Source organism: Megascapheus bottae, chromosome 17 (assembly GCF_031878675.1).
Source record: "Megascapheus bottae isolate mThoBot1 chromosome 17, mThoBot2.hap1, whole genome shotgun sequence".
In the NCBI taxonomy this organism is placed as follows: Eukaryota; Metazoa; Chordata; class Mammalia; order Rodentia; family Geomyidae; genus Megascapheus; species Megascapheus bottae.
This window is the reverse complement of record NC_143525.1, coordinates 25,550,132-25,566,332: the sequence shown is the minus strand read 5'-3', so window position 1 is coordinate 25,566,332 and position 16,201 is coordinate 25,550,132.

Sequence of the window (16,201 nt, the reverse complement as noted above, 5' to 3'; positions counted from 1 at the left end):
CCATAAGCTGCCAGAAGCTTACACTGCTGGGAAGTTCAAGAGGGCCTCCAGCTGCCTCTGAACAAGGAAGTACTGTCATGGGGGCCTCTGGGTTTTACAAGTACATACAGGTGTTAAACATGCCAGGACCAAGAGTACTAAGCGCCTGGATCTGTTCCACGTAGAGACGTTTCTGGTGTCAGAGAATGTGCCCTATGGCCTCTAGGTTTTGATTAAGAAGGCCTGAAGCAAGCTTGGTGCTGACAGCATTCTCAGAAGGCTGTGATCTGAACATCAAACTTAAAAAACAGTCTAAGCTGGGCGTGGGGATTCATGCCTATAATCCTAGCTTCTCAGGAGGCTGAGATGTAAGGATCACGATTTAAAGCCAGCCCAGGCACTTAAATCCGTGAGACTCTTATCTCCAATTAACCACCAGAAAACCAGAAGTGGTGCTGTGGCTCAAGGGTAGGGAGGTAGCCTTGAGCTGAAGAGTTCAGAGACAACAGCCAGGTCCAGAATTCTAGTCCCACAATGGCAAAAAAAAAATACAAAAACAAAACAAACAAAAAAACCTCATCTCCAATTAACTACCTTACAGGCCAGAAGTGGAGTTGTAGCTCAAGTGGTAGAGTACCAGCCTTGAGCCAGAAAGTTAAAGGACAGTGCCCAGGCCCTGAATTCAAGCTCTAGGACTGGCACCAAAAGACCAAACAAACAATCCCAAAGTTCTCAAGTTAGCCATAGTACATGCCTGCAAACCAAACTCTAAGGAGGCAGAAGCAAGAAGATCAGGAGTTCAAAACCAGCCTAGGCTTCATTGTGAGTTCAAGACCAGCTTTCAAGAAGGCAAGAGTCCCCAGATTCGGGTGGCTCAAGCCTGTAATCCCAGCTACTCAGGAGGCTGAGATCTAAAGGTTGTCGTTCAAAACCAGTCCAGGCAGAAAATTCCATGAGACTCTTTTCTCCAATTAACCACTCAGAAAAAGCCAGAAGGGGTGCTGTGGCTCAAGTGGTAGAGCGCTTGCCTTGAGCAGGAAAAGGCTCAGGGACAGTGCCCAGGTCCTTAGTTCAAGCCCCAGGACTGGCAAAAATAAAAAGACAAGGGCCCCAAATTGCCAAGCTTGTTATTTCCTGAACATCAGGCCAGTTTATCCCCAAAGATTGTTTCATGTTTACTGTGTGAGGCAAGGCCCCCATGCCAGAGGGCCTGGGGCTTTAGTTGTCTGCCAATGGACCCTACAGGAGGAGGAAGGGAGAGCTGGGGTGTCCTGCCTAGGCTCTTAGGTCCTTAGACAAGGAAGTATTTAATCAGTTCTTGAGCCTGTAGGAAAGTGAAGAGCAGGGAGGTGTACGAGGCACACACACACACACTCCTCACACACACACACCCCCACTCCTGGGAGCAGACAAAAATGAATGAGGTCATGTTTGCTGAAGACTTTGAGCTGTTGGGATGAAAGCAACTCCCCCGGTGCAAGGTATTATTACCTAAAGGTGTTATTATCTTAATCTGAGAGGACAATGTGAGACAGGTAAAACAGCAATAAAAACAGGGCCATTAATAACAAATAAAACACAGTAGTAGCCTCAGAAGGAATAAAATCCTCCTTACATCAATGGCAGAGGCAGCAAGGGAGAGACAAGCCATCGGAGTGGGTACTTCCTGGTGTGGCATGGGTCACCTGGGTGTTTGAATGCAAGTCACTGAGTCATCCTGGGGCTGGCATGTTGGCGGGACCGTAATCTGTGGCTGCCTGGTGCTAGGTGCTCCTGGGAGCTAAGGGCCCCTTTATGAACTCACTGACTCCTCCCTATCATCTGGAATCCCATTTCCCAGAGGAAACACCTGAGGGACAGAGGTGGGGAGGAGTGTCCCCAAGGACACACAGCCGTGACCCACTAATGCCACAGTTGTCACTTGACTAGGATGGGGTCTCAAGAGAGACCCTTCTAAACAAGAGCTATTCAAGTCTCTGATGGCCAGGCGTATGGCTCAGGAGGGAGATGGCCTGTCTAGCAAGCAGATAGCCCTACGTTCAAATCTTATTTTGAAATATAAATAAATAAAGACTCTGAGATGTGTCCTGGGAAGGCTGGAGATGAGGGACTCTTTATGGAGACCAAGGCCTATCTATGGGTCATGGCCGGGTTGGGGTAAAGAGCTGGCATCCCACCTCTGTAGTACATTCATTCCTGTTTATTCCCACCTATCTTCTTCATCTTTTATGTCTCAAATCCAAATAGATTCAATAAAGCTGCAAGAAAACACGTACTGTATGCCAATACTGGGACTTGAACTCAGGGCTTTTGATCTTGCATGGCTTTTTGCTGCTGAAGGCTGGCACTCTAGCATTTAAATCACATCTCTATTTCCCGCTTTTTGCTAGCTCATTGGAGATAAGTGTCTGGATTTGTGTTCCTGGGTTGACCTGTGTGTGTGTGTGTGTGTGTGTGTGTGTGTGTGTGTGTGTGTGTACTAGTCTTGAGGCTTGAACTCAGTCTTGGGGCTTGAACTCAGGGCTTGGGTACTGTCCTTTAAAGCTTAAAGCTAGTGCGCTGCCAATTGTGCCACACGGCCATTTGTGGGTTTTTCTGAGTAGTTTATTGGAGATAAGCGTCTCATGGGCTTTTCTGCCCTGTCTGGCTTTGAACCACATTCCTCAGATCTCAGCCTCCTAAGTAGCTAGGGTTACAAGTGTGAGCCACCTGCTCCCAGCTCCCAGCAGAGGGAAGTTTCAGCTCAGAAGTCCCAATAAGATAGGCTTAGATGGCCAAGGAGGAGCCAGAGCCAAGGTCACACACCCCTCCCTCTCCCTCCCCCATTTATTGCAGCACTGGGATTAGGTCCAGGTTTGGTGGAACAAAAGTTCATTTCCTCCTTCCTCCCTCCCTCTTCCCAGCCCTCTTTCTTCTTTTCCTTGCTTCCCTTTTGTCCTTCCTGCCTGCCTTTTGATTCTTATTTGTTTCCCAGCTGTTCGTTTCAAGATGCTAAATCAGGCCATGCAGTGTGTAGCTATGTGACCGAGCACAAGATCCAGAGTTAGATCTCCAGCATCACAAATAAAAAGTTAAATAAGATGCAAGAAAATGCGGGGCGCCCATAGAGCACGTGCCCGTGATCCTAACTTCTTGGGAAGATTTTTGTTCAGGGCCAGTAAGGTGAGAGAGAGCGGGAAGGAGGCTACCCCAGTGCCACTAAAACAAACAAGCCTCAAAAACAACCCAAAACCAGAAAGGGAGAGAGGAGGCAGGGCAAGAAGGGAGGGAGAGTGGCCGGGAGAAGCAGAAAGGGGCTGTGAGGTGAGGGAGAATGGGAAGGAAGAAGCTGCCCTGGGAGTTGAGTGAGGTGCAGCCCAGACCAAACTGGTTGGTCCCCTCGTTTTGTGGACTTCTGATAGTATGTCTGGTTTCCTTCCTTCCTTCCTTCCTTCCTTCCTTCCTTCCTTCCTTCCTTCCTTCCTTCCTTTTTTGTGGAAATAAAATGTATGATTAACTAGCCAGCTAGACTCTGTTTAGATGATTCTAATTTTGTTGGCAACATCAAAAACCTCATAATGCAAAGCCAGTGTAACATTTGCTTTCTTCTCTCCATCGGGTCAGCACTCAGCCATCAGAGTCCCTCCTCACAGCCTGTGTGATCTCCTGCGGGTCAGCCTTGACATCCACCATGAATGCACCTGTGTCGTTGTCCTCTATCTTCTTCCGAGCATATCTGCGCTGTCTCCAGCGTCTCCGCACCTTGGGCGCTGGAAGGTGGGTGAAGTGCCCATCTTCTTTCTGTGGCTGTGGATGCTCTGTGGCACTGCCTTCTTGGCCTGCAGAGACTTGACCTTGGATTCGGCGTTAGGAAGGACAGGGGCTTCTTTTTCACTTTCAGTGCCATCTTAGTGTTTGTTTCTTTGACATTGCCTGGGGTGGGGGGGAGATTGTATTGGGATTTGAATCAGGAATCTCTAGCTTGCCAGGCAAGGTGCTCAGCCACTTAAGCCACACTACCCTTGTTTTTGCTGGTTATTTATCTATTTATTTTGTTGTAGGGCTTAAATTCTGGGTCTAGGTGCTGTCCCTGAGCTCTTCAGCTCAAGGCTACTGCCCTACATCTTGAGCCACAGCTCCACTCCCAGTTTTCTGGTGGTTAATTGGAGATAAGAGTCTCATGGACTTCAGTGCTCAGGCTGGCTTTGAATTGTGATCCTCAGATGTTAGTTTCTTGAGTAGCTAGGATTATAGGCGTGAGCCCCCTCACTGCTTTTTGGTTATTTTTGTTTTTGTTGTTGCTGTTGGTTTTTTTGCTCAGGTCCTGAGCACTGTCCTTGGGCTTTCTCAAGGTTACCGCTCTACTCTTGAGCTACAGAACCACTTCTGGCTTTTTCTGTGTGTGTGGTACTGAGGAATGGAATCCCGGTCTTTGGGCATGCTAGGCAAGCACTCTACCACTAGGACAAACTCCTCTCAAACTTTTTTTTTTTTTTTTGTCTTGGGCTGGCATGGAACCATTTGACATCAGCCTCCTGAGTAGCTAGTATTACAGGCGTGAGCCACCAGTGCCAGGCAACTCTACTACTCTGAACACTTTTCTCCTCTAGTCTTTTGCCTCTGAGAAGAAGGAGGCTTGGTGTCAGATTTCCCCCCAGTAAATCCCAGGCCTTCCCAGTGACTACAAAGCAGCTCTATGCCAAGTCCTTGACTTAAACGACCTCATTTAACACAGCCACCCAGTGTGGAGGGCCTGTTCACTGCCCCAACTCAGAGTGAAGAGCAAGGAGATCAGAGAGGTTACATGAGTTTCCTAAGGTTGTTCAACTCATTCATGGTGGATCTGGGGTTTGAGACTAGGTACCTGAGTCTACTTCCAAAAGTGATGTCCTTGGATTTATTATTATTATTATTATTATTATTATTATTATTATTATTATTATGCCAGTCCTGGGGCTTGAACTCAGGGCCTAGGCACTGTCCTTGGACACTTTTTTTTTTTTGCTCAAGGCTAGAGCTCTGCCACTTGACCCATAGTACCACTTCCAGCTTTTTCTGTGTATGTGGTTCTGAGGAATCAAACCTAGGGCTTCATGCATGCTAGACAAGCACTCTACCACTAAGCCATGCTCCTGTCCCCCTTGAATTTATTTTTGAGACTAGTATCTTGCTATGTAACCCAAACTGATCTGGAACACCAGACCCTTCTACTATAGCTTCTCATAGGTTGGGATTATAGGCATGCACTGTCACACCCAACTGCCACATTCTACTTTCAAATGGAACCCACCCCTGAATCCCTCTTAGTGCTGTTTTCTATCTGGTCAGTAAATTAACCAGATTCAAAACTCTGTTGTAGGAAGCCCAGGAAGGCTGAAGCCAGTTCCCCAGTGATTTTATACTGGTTTATCCCAGATTATATCTTTCACAAAATGTCACATGATTTAAAAGGGACAAAGGCCAGACACTCCCAGTGTAAGTTAGTGCCATTTCAGAAAAGCAGGCCTCTGGCCTGTACGCTTTGTCCTGTACCTGCCAGCCAACGATAAGCAGCCCCACCTCTTGTTGCTAGGTATGCCTTGAGGTAGGTTGGTCCTGGCAGTGAGGGTGACTGGGAGGAGAAGAGGGGAAGATAGGGACAGCCTCCTAGCCAGGCTGCTCCTCCTCTGGGCACTCCACCTCTGTTCAGACACAGGACTCCAGGACTACTTTCTCTTGATGGAGCAAGAATCAATAAGCCTGGGGCTGAGCCACTCTTGCTCTGGCCTTGGGTCCCAAATACAGTTGGCTTGTTACTGTGACAACACTGACTTCAAGGCTGGAGGCAGTCTTCCTATGTGACCAAAGGTTTGTTCTTTTGTTTTTCAATTTGAGAAATAGACACCAAAAGCCTGTGTATAACCTATTTGAACAATATAAATAATATCAAACAGCCAGTGGTGGTTGAAAAACAGCTGCGTACCAGTGGCTCATGCCTCCTAGCTACTCAGGAGGCTGAGGTCTGGGGATCACGGTTCATAGCCAGCCTGGGTAGGAAAGTCCATGACATTCTTAACTCCAATCAATCACCAAAAAGACAAAAGTGGAGTTGTGGCTCAAGTTGTAAAGCACTATCCTTGAACAAAAAAGCTCAGGGACAGTGGCCAGGCCCTGGGTTCAAGGCCCAGGACTGGCAAAAGAAAAGAAAAGAAAGAAAGGAAGGAAGAAAGAAAGAAAGGAAAGGGGGGGGCCTGGAGTTTGGCCTAGTGGTTAAAGTGCTTGCCTAGCATGCACGAAGACCCGGGTTCGATTCCTTGGTACCACATATAGAAAAAAGCCGGAAGTGGTGCTGAGGCTCAAGTGGTAGAGCTCTAGCCTTGAGAAAGTCCAAGGACAGTGCTCAGGCCCTGAGCTCAAGCACAGGACTGGCAAAAAAAAAAAAAAAGAAAGAAAGAAAGGAAGAGGGGGGAGAGAGGGAAGGAAAAAGGGAAGGAGGGAAGGAGGGAGGGAGGGAAGAAGAAAAAAGAAAGAAAGAAAAGTAATCCCGGTAGATGTCTAGAATCCTAACTACTCTAGAGATTAACATAGAGGACTGAGGTCCAATCCAGCTAAAGCTAATGTGAAAACCAAGGAAAAACAAAAAGACAGGAAGTGTGGTTCAAGTGCAAAGCACTTGCTTGGAGGCCTTGAGTTCAATCCCAATAACACCAAAAAGAAACAACAAAACAAAAACATTCCTTGGGTGCTGGAGGCTCAGGCCTGTAATCCTAGCTACCCAGAAAGCAGAGATCCGAGGATTATGGTTTGAAACCAGTCCAGGCAGAAATATCCCAGAGACTCTTTTATCTCTAATTAATCAGAAAAATAAAATAAAATAAAGAAGTTTGAATGGTAGAGCCCTGGCCTTAAGTGAAAAAGCTAAGGAATAGCACCCACGCCCTGAATTCAAGTCCCTGTATTCACACATGCACATACACATACACATAATACCTTTGAAGCCCCTTGAAGGACCCTCCTTTCATTGACCACAGACTTCTGGGTCCGCCAAGGTTTGTCTGTTTATCTGTGTGCCATAATCCTGTATGTATAGATCCCAGTAACTATGGAATGGTGGGTGAGGCACTGACTTACTAGGTCCACCATGAGGCCCTCTCTCCATTTAACCTGGAGGGTGGGCTCAGAGGGGTCCCTGATCCGTGTGGACCACTCACAGAATTGGCTTCTCCTCTTTTCCAAGATCCATAGGGCAACTCCCAGTCAAACCAGCAGTCCTAGGTCAGGCTCCTGAGAGCACAGAAAACTGGAGCAGGAAGGGATATGCTGATAAAAGAGAGAGAGAGAGAGAGAGAGAGAGAGAGAGAGAGAGAGAGAGAGAGAGAGAGAGAGAGAGAGAGAGAGAGAGAGTGTTGCTTATTTGACTTGATCTCAGGACCCGGGTACTATCCCCTAGCTTTTCTGTTCAAGGCTGATGTTCTACTGCTTGAGCCACAATTCCATTTCCAGCATTTGCTAGTTAATTGGAGACAAGTGGCTCATGGACTTTCCTGCTCAGACTGGCTTCAAATCTCTTATCCTCAACCTCAGCCTCCAATGTAGCTAGGATTACAGGCCTAAAGAACTGATGCTCAGCTCCGTCTTCACTTTTATATCTCAAAACCCAAGTCACAGGGCTGGGAATGTGGCTCAGCGGTAGAGTGTTTGCCTAGCATGCATGAAGCCCTGGATTTGATTCCTCAATACAACATACGCAGAAAAAGCCAAAGTGGCGCTGTGGCTCAAGTGATAGAATGCTAGCCTTGAAGAAAAGAAGCTCAAGAACAATGCCTAGGCACTGAGTTCAAGCCCCAGAACTGGTAAAAAAAAAGGGGGGGGGGAGGGGGGAACCGGGAGTTAGTGGTAGAGTGCTTGCCTAGCATGCATGAAGACCCAGGTTTGGTTTGATTTCTTGGTACCACATACATGGAAAAAGCTGGAAGTGGTGTTGAGGCTCAAGCAGTAGAGCTCTGGCCTTGAGAAAGTTCAAGGACAGTGCTCAGCGCTCAGGCCTTGAGCTGAGCTCAAGCCCAGGACTGGCAAAAAAAAAAAAAAAAAAAAAATCCAAGTCAAGTCACAGAAGGAATTAGCTTTTTTCTTTTTAAATTAAGTTATCATTTTTATTTCTTTAATGTTTTGTGTGTGGTGTGAGGATGGAACCTAGTGCCTTGTAGCCTTGTATGTGCCAAGCAAGTGATGAAACTACCTCTGAGTCAGATCCTCACCATACTGAGGGAATTCAACTAGACTCAACAGAGAGGAGAGAAATGTTCAAGAGGCATGGAAATCCTGATGACATTCTGCAGGAGTTTCAGAAAACTTTGAAAAGTTATCATATAGCGGGGGAAATCAGAGGGGCTGGAGGCATAGCTCAGGTGGTAGAGTGCCAGTCTTGGAGCAAGAGCATTAGACCCTGAGGTCCAAGAAGAAAAGGGGAAGGAGGAGGAGGAGGAGGAAGAGGAGGAGGAGAAGGAGGGGAGGAAGAGGTGGGGGGGAAGAGGAGGAAGGGAAGGAAGAGGAGGGGGGAGGGGGAAGAGAAGAGAAGTTTATTTAAAATAAAGCAAGGTTACTTTGCAAGCTTGAGCATAAGGAACCCCCGGTCTCCTTCAGGAACAGTGTGCCTCCAGGGCAAATGAATAATGGGGTGCTATTTCCTGCCCCCAAGGAGTCCAGGTCACATTTATCCTATTTTGGACCCAGCAAGAGCTGTTCATAAACAGCACTCCCACTGAGCTGTTCGTAAACAGCAGGCTGGCTGGGCCTGGGTTCCATCTAAAGAGGAAGGAAGTCGGGAGCATGCAAGTGCTGGGCTGTGCACCGCACGATTGGGAAAGCCCCAGCTTGGGCTCTGCCAGGCACAATGTGCCACGCCTGCCCAGGCTGCCATGGCCTGGGGCCTGGGAGCAGCCTGAGAAGAACCTGTCCTGCCTTCCTGGAGCTTCCAGACCAGAGCTGAACTACTGATGTGGTTTCCCCTGGAACCCAGCAATTCAGAGGGCAGAGACAAGACAGGTGCTGCCCTACTGTGAAGGTATCTGGTTTGCAGATGCACTTAGGGGAAGGCTGGTGACGCTGTCAAGAGCTCTAGGAGCCAGGCACCATGGCGCATGTCTATAATCCTGCTTACTAGGGGGCTGAGAGCTGAGCATCTCAGTTCAAATTCAACCAGGGCAGGAAAGTCTAAGGGACTCTTTTCTCCAATTAGCTAGCAAAAAGCTGGAACTGCAGCGGTGGCTCAAGTGATAAAAAGCTAAAAGACAAGCCGGGCATGGTGGCTTACACCTATAATCCAAGCTACTCAGGAGGCTGAGATCTGAGGATCTCGGTTCAAAGCCAGCTTGGGCAATACAAAGCTTACAAAGCCCAGATACTGTTATCTTCAATTAATTACTAGAAAACAGGAAGTGGGGCTGCGGCTCAACGGTAGGGCAGCAGCTTTCAGCTGAAGAGCTAAGGGACAGCGCCCAGGCCAGAGTTCACGCCCCAACCCCCCCCCCCCCCAAAAAAAGGTAAAAGACAGAGCCTAGGTTCTGAGTTTGAGCTTCAGTACCAACTGATTTAAAAAAGAAATTAATGTATACAAGCTCTTGGAGAGAGATTTGTTTTTAAGACTACAAAGGAAGGACTTCCACAGATAAGATGAGAAGTGAGTTCCCAGGGCTTTCTGAGAAAAGGGTCTGAATTTAGATAAGGAGATTGGAGTGGAAGGATGTGGGTAAGATAAGAGGAAACAGTAGGGGAGGGAGTGGGGGTGCAGGCCTGGAAGCCCAGCAATACAGGAGTGGGTGGTGGAAGGGTAAGGGGAGGGGAGGCCAGAGGTTGGAGAGTTGGGAGCCAATGTGGGCTGTATAGAGAGACCTTATCTCCAAAAGAAAAAAGAAATGGTAATCATGGAGAGGTAAAATGACAATGACATCCATGGCACGACACCAGTGAGATCCCTGTGCTTTGGCTTTAATAAATGGGGCGATTCCACTGGCTACACTGAGAGCCTGCCTAGCACTCATATAGGGTGTCAGGCTTTGCCTCCAAGGCTGGTGGGAAGAGCCACCTACAGGAAGACTGGGTTGTGGACTCAGATGAAGGTTAGATAAGTTCCTGTTCTCTGAGTTTCAGTTTCCTCAGTTGGAACTTATTAATAGTGCTTATGGTTTTCATTTTTTTTCTTTTTTCTTTTTCTTTTTTTTGTCAATCCTGGGGCCTGAACTCAGGGCCTGGTGCTATCCCTGAGCTCTTTTGCTCAAGGCTAGTGCTCCACTATGCCACTTCTAGTTTTCTGGTAGTTAATTGGAGATAAGAATCTAGAGGGAGGGGCCGGGAGTTTGGCCTAGTGGTTAAAGTGCTTGCCTAGCATGCATGAAGACCCGGGTTCAATTCCTTGGTACCACATACATAGAAAAAAGCCAGAAGTGGTGCTGAGGCTCAAGTGGTAGAGCTCTAGCCTTGAGAAAGTCCAAGGACAGTGCTCAGGCCCTGAGCTCAAGCCCAGGACTGGCAAAAAAAAAAAAAAAGAATCTGGAGGGAGAACCCCCTCCGCCCCTAGCATGGCCTAGTGGTTGCATGCTCACCTAGCATGCATGAAGACTTGGATTCTATTCCTAGGATCACATACACAGAAAAAGCTGGAAGTGGCGCTAAGGCTCAAGTGGCAGAGCACTAGGTTTGAGCAAAAATTGACCAAGGACAGTGAGTGCCCAGGCCCTGAGTTCAAGCCCCAGGACTGGCAAAAAAAAAAAAAAAAAAAGTTTCATGGGGCTGGGATTGTGGCTTCATGCATGCAGCCTTGGGTTCCATTCCTCAGTACCACATAATCAGAAAAAGCTGATGTTTCACTGTGGCTCAAAAGTGCTAGCCTTGATGAAAGGAAGCTAAGACACAGAGCCCAGGCTCTGAGTTCAAGCCGCAAGACAAGCAGAACAAAACAAAACAAAAACAAAAACAAAACAAACAAACAAAAGATATATAGAAGTTAATAAATAACCTCTGACCCCCCCAACACACCCCTAAACACCCACACCTCCCATAGATCTACAGGTGGCAGCTCAGTCTACAGGGAAACAGGACCAACTTGTGTCCCAGCTGCTTTGGGGGCTCTGCTGTGGGCAGCAGACTCAAGAGAAGGAAAGAGCAGGTTTCTCATTTCTCAAGCCCTTTGTCAGCCACCACCCATGTGACAAGCTACATGTTCCAGGCACTGAGCTCTAACCAAGTCTCGGAAATTCAACCCCCCAGGTTCTGCCTCTAGCATCTGGGATGCAGACCTGTTTATCATCTGAATCCTCTGCAGAAGGAAGCCCAGCTTTAAACATACCTTTTGGCTTTGGAAATCTGAACTCTGACTTCTTTTTTTGTGTGTGTGCTACTCCTCAGATCTCAGTCTTCTGAGTTAACTAGGATTCCAGGTATGAGCCCCAGATGCCTGACTTTTTAGTAAAAAAAGAAAAGAAAAGAAAAGAATTCTTGGGCTGGGGGATGCAAGCACAAGTCTCTGAGCTCAAACTCCATACTGGAAAAAGAAAAACAAAATATCCTATCACAGGACTTGTGAAGAGGAGAACCCACTGTGGGCTTTGTTATCTTGAAATCGTAGGCTTTCAGTGGGGTTCGCCCTGGAGGATGGGAACCAAAAGGGCCTACACGGAAAGATTTTTCATGAGGAACAGCATAGGCAGCGATGAGGGGCTGTGCTTGCAGTTCAGGAGACACAGAGGGAGGAGCAGCTCCGGGTGGAGTTGTCTGTCTTCTGTAAGGTGCTGGGGAGCCATGAAAGGTATGTGAGAAAGGGATGATATTCACTTATCAGTAAAGTTAACCAAAGAATAATTCTTTTGGAATGGTTGATTATGAGGTAGGAAACCAGAGAAGATGCTCATGAAACAGCCAGGCTTTTTTTTTTTCCATGCCCAGATTTTATCTCGGGATATAAAAGCTAACAGTAAATGACTAAGCAGTGTAGTACATGCACACCTCAGGCCCATAGGAAAGGCTGAGGCTTTTCCAGCCATTCCATGACAGACCCACAACAATGACTCGGATCTCTGAGCTCTGCCTTGTCAAGTTCGGCACAACAAGCTTTGAGGTGCTCTCCTAGGGCAACAGTTAAGCTCTTAAACACACAAGCAATTAGCCCAGGAATAAGCATGTCACTGTCAATGAATGCCTGCTCTGTGTCCCACCCCAGCCAGGACCCTTAGTAATTATGAAGTTGATGCTTCATTGCTAAGGGTCTGAACTCCACTCTCTGTGGCCTCTCTCCTCTCTCTGCAGCCTTTAAGGGAGGGTGGTAGGGTGGGTAAGGGGAGTCTTTAGATGAAAGCAGTCCTATAGTGTACTCCTTATCATCTTCTTCCTCTTCCTCCTCCTCTTCTCTTCCTCCTCTTCCTCCTCTCCCTCCTCTCTGCTGCTGCTTCTTCTCCTTCTCCTTCTCCTTCTCCTTCCCCTTCCCCTTCTTCTTCTTCTTCTTCTTCTTCTTCTTCTTCTTCTTCTTCTTCCTCTTCTTCTTCTTCCTCCTCCTCCTCCTCCTCCTCCTCCTCCTCCTCCTCCTCCTTTTCCTTTCAGATCTCAGAGGACAGTTTCCTTAAGTGTCCCATACTGGTCTCAATCTCTCACTTCCTCTTACTTCTCAAGTGCTGAGATCACAATGGTGTTACACTGAACTTGTGTGTGTGTGTGTGTGTGTGTGTGTGTGTGTGTGTGTGTTGTACTGGGGTTTAAACTCAGGACCTGGAGCACTGACCTTCTTCCCAATTACAGCTAGTGCTCCTGCTCACAGCTGGTACTCAACCACTTGAACCACACCCCCACTTCTGACTTTTTACTGGTTAACTGGACATGAGAGTCTTGAAGATTTCTCTGCCTGAGCCAACTTCAGAGCAGGATCCTCAGAACTCAGCCTCATGAGAAGGTAGAATTGTGATTGTGACGTTTTCTTCTGTGCAGGCAACATAGTTCATTCACCTGCACCCTTATTTCTTTCTTTTCTTTCTTCTTCTTCTTCTTTTTTTTTTTTGTTTTCTTTCAGTGTTGGAAATCGAATCCAGATTTAGAAGTCTACTCTACAGTATACTTCTGGGCCAAAGCTTTATTTGCCTTCCACTGGCCTCTGACACCCTGGCCAGTATAAACATGGTCTTCCATTTGGGTCTTGAAAAATAAATTGAGAAGCGCTAGCTGGGCACTGGTGGCTCATGCCTATAATCCTAGATACTTAGGAGGCTGACGTCTGAGGAAGTGGCACTGTGGCTCAAGTGATAGAATGCTAGCCTTGGGACAGTAAGCAGGCCCAGAGTTCAAGCCCCATGACCAACCAAAAAGAAAAAGAAAAAATGAAAGAGTGGGAAAAGAGTTGATTAGAGGCCCAGAATTCCTGAGCCATACCTGTTTATTGTGAGCAGCCAGGGTTGTAATCTTCCTGCCCCTGTGGCAGGGCCAAGAGCCCTGTCCGGTCACCTGAGGCCTTCCCTTGATAATCTGGCTTTCAGGAGTGCTGTGCTCCAAGGCAGATTTCTCAGCTTGCTTTCACCGCCAGGCTCCCTCTTGGGTTCTTCCTGTGGGGGGAATCTGTGCAAGTGACTACATGTGTTAGAGTATGGGAAATGTGCTTTGGGACTAAAACCAGGGCAGCCAAAAAAGAGCCAAATGAAAAGCTTAGAGGAATGAGCTGACCTAGAAAATTCCTTGTCCTCTGTTCTCCCCTATCTGCTCTTTACTTTCATGGAGAAGAGCTTACACTTGACACTCCTGGCTTTATGGGGTCTTCCCCACATGTTTGGAGGATACTCCTGAGTTTCTCGAATGCTGGGTCCTCATTCCACCAGAGGCAGCAGCAAGGAATGCTGGTATTTGCTGGAAAGCAGGAATGGTAGCAAGAATCCTCTCCAGGCCATGTTAAGTTCAAAGCAGTGTTTTGTTTTCCTGGAACTTGAACTCAGGGACACCAACTCTGAGCCTCTCTTTGCTCAACGCTAGCACTCTACCACATGGGCCACAGCACTACTTCTGACTTTTTCTGTTTATGTAGTGTGTAGAATGGAACCCAGGGCTTCATGCATGGTAGGTAAGCACTCTACCACTAGCCACATTCCCAGTCCTCAAAACTGTTTTATAACTTTAGATTACAGTCATTTCTAGAGTTTTCCTTTCCTCCAGGCTGTCTTCTCCTCCGGGCAAAGGAGCCCATCACAGCTCAGGGAAGCAGGGAGAGGAATGTGGGACTCAACCCTACAGACTAAGGCTGTTCATTATCTCACCTTTATCCTCCTAGGCACTGGCTAAAGTTTTTCTTTCCCCCAAACTGTGACACTGTGATTACATTGTACTGTGGGATTCTAATTTAGTTAACTCACAGATTCTCTCTTTCTCTCCTTCCCTCCCTCTCTCCACTCCCCCATCCAGAAGTTTTTCTTAACTACACCTTCTCCCTTTTCTTTTCGGTCTGTATTCATCATTTCTTCCTCTTCTTCCCTCCCTTTTCTTCCCTCCCCCTCCTCCTTCCTTTTTCCTCTTCTCTCTGTAAGTGCTTTACCACTGGAGTCGCTCTTCCAGTCCTTTTGTTTGTATTTTATTTCTGAGACAAGTTCTCTCTAGGCTTTTGTGGCTGGCCTTGAGACCTGCTGCTTCCATGTCCCAAGAGGCTAGAATTGTAGGCTTGTGTGACCATACCTACCTGCTTATGATTTTAAAATAATAATAATAATAGTAGTACTTTTCCTTTTTTCTTATTTTTTTTTCAATTCTAGGGCTTGAACGCAGGACCTGGACACTGTCCCTGAGATGCTTTTACACAAGCCTAGCACTCTACCACTGAGTCACCGTACCACGTCTGGCCTTTTCTGTATGTGTGGTGCTGAAGAATCAAAGCCAGGGCTTCATGCATGCTAGGCAAGTACTCTAACCACTAGGCCACATTCCTAGCCAAGGCAAGCTTACCAACCAATATTCTCCTGACCATGTCTCCTGAATGCTGGGATTAATTACAGATGTACACATCCACAGCTAGCTAAAGTGAGGTGTTTTCTTTTTTTCTGATGGATTGTTTGTTAGTACTGGCCTTTGAACTCAAGGCCTCACATTTACTAGGGCACATTCCCCAGTCTTTTTGCCTTTCAGGAATTTTTCAGATCAATTTGCCTGCTTTTCTAATCAGGACTGGCCGTAGCAACCCTCCTACTTATGCTTCCCACATAGCTGGGGTTACTGTTGGAATAGTCTTGCTAACTTTTGCTCAAGCTGGCCTCAAAATGCAATCCTCTTAATCTCTGCCTACATAGCTTAGATCAGAGTCATATGCCACCATATGTGGCTTAAAAACAATCTTAGCTCACTCATTGCATTTCACAGTTGCCACTGTAAGTTGAGCTATTTTCAAATGAAGAAACTAAGGGCTTAGTCCAAAGCCACACAACTTCTCAGGGTCTTGATTTTTCTGCCTCAGTTTCTTCAACTGCAAAATTGAGATGTTAATGATAGATATACTTCATATGGGTACTCTGAGGGTTGAATGCCTTGCTGTGTGTCAAGTGTCTAAAATAGGGCCTGAAGGTAGTGTTCATGAGATCAGTATTGGTGAGATGCAATAAAGATTGCTCTCCCTAGAGTCTATATCATCCTGTAGAGAATTTTGAACTCCAACATTGTGAGCTAAATGAATGACTTTTCCTTCTTGGTATTTATTTATTGTATATGACTCTACCACTTGATCCACACCTCCACTTCTAGCTTTTTCTGTTTATGTGGTGCTGAGGAACCCAGAGCTTCACGCATGCTAGATAAACACTCTACCATTAAGCAACATTCCCAGCCCCTGACTTTTCCTTCTTGCTGTTTATTTATTGTATATGGCTTTACCTCTTGAGCCATATTTCCACTTCTAGCATTTTGCTAGTTCATTGGTTCAGATTTTCCAGGCTGGTTTTGAGCCTCAATCCTCAGATCTCAGCCTCCATCATAGCTAGGGTTGTAGGCATGTGGCCAGCTAACTTTCCCATCTTAAAAAAAAGTAAAAGCTGGCCGGGAGTTTGGCCTAGTGGGAGAGTACTTGCCTAGTATGCACGAAGACCCAGGTTCGATTCCTCGGTACCACATACATAGTAAAAAGCCAGAAGTGGTGCTGAGGCTCAAGTGGTAGAGCCACTTGAGAAAGTCCAAGGACAGTGCTCAGGCCCTGAGCTCAAGCCCAGGACTGGCAAAGAAAAAAAAAAAAAAAAAAGTAAAAGCTGGCCAGGTACGATGG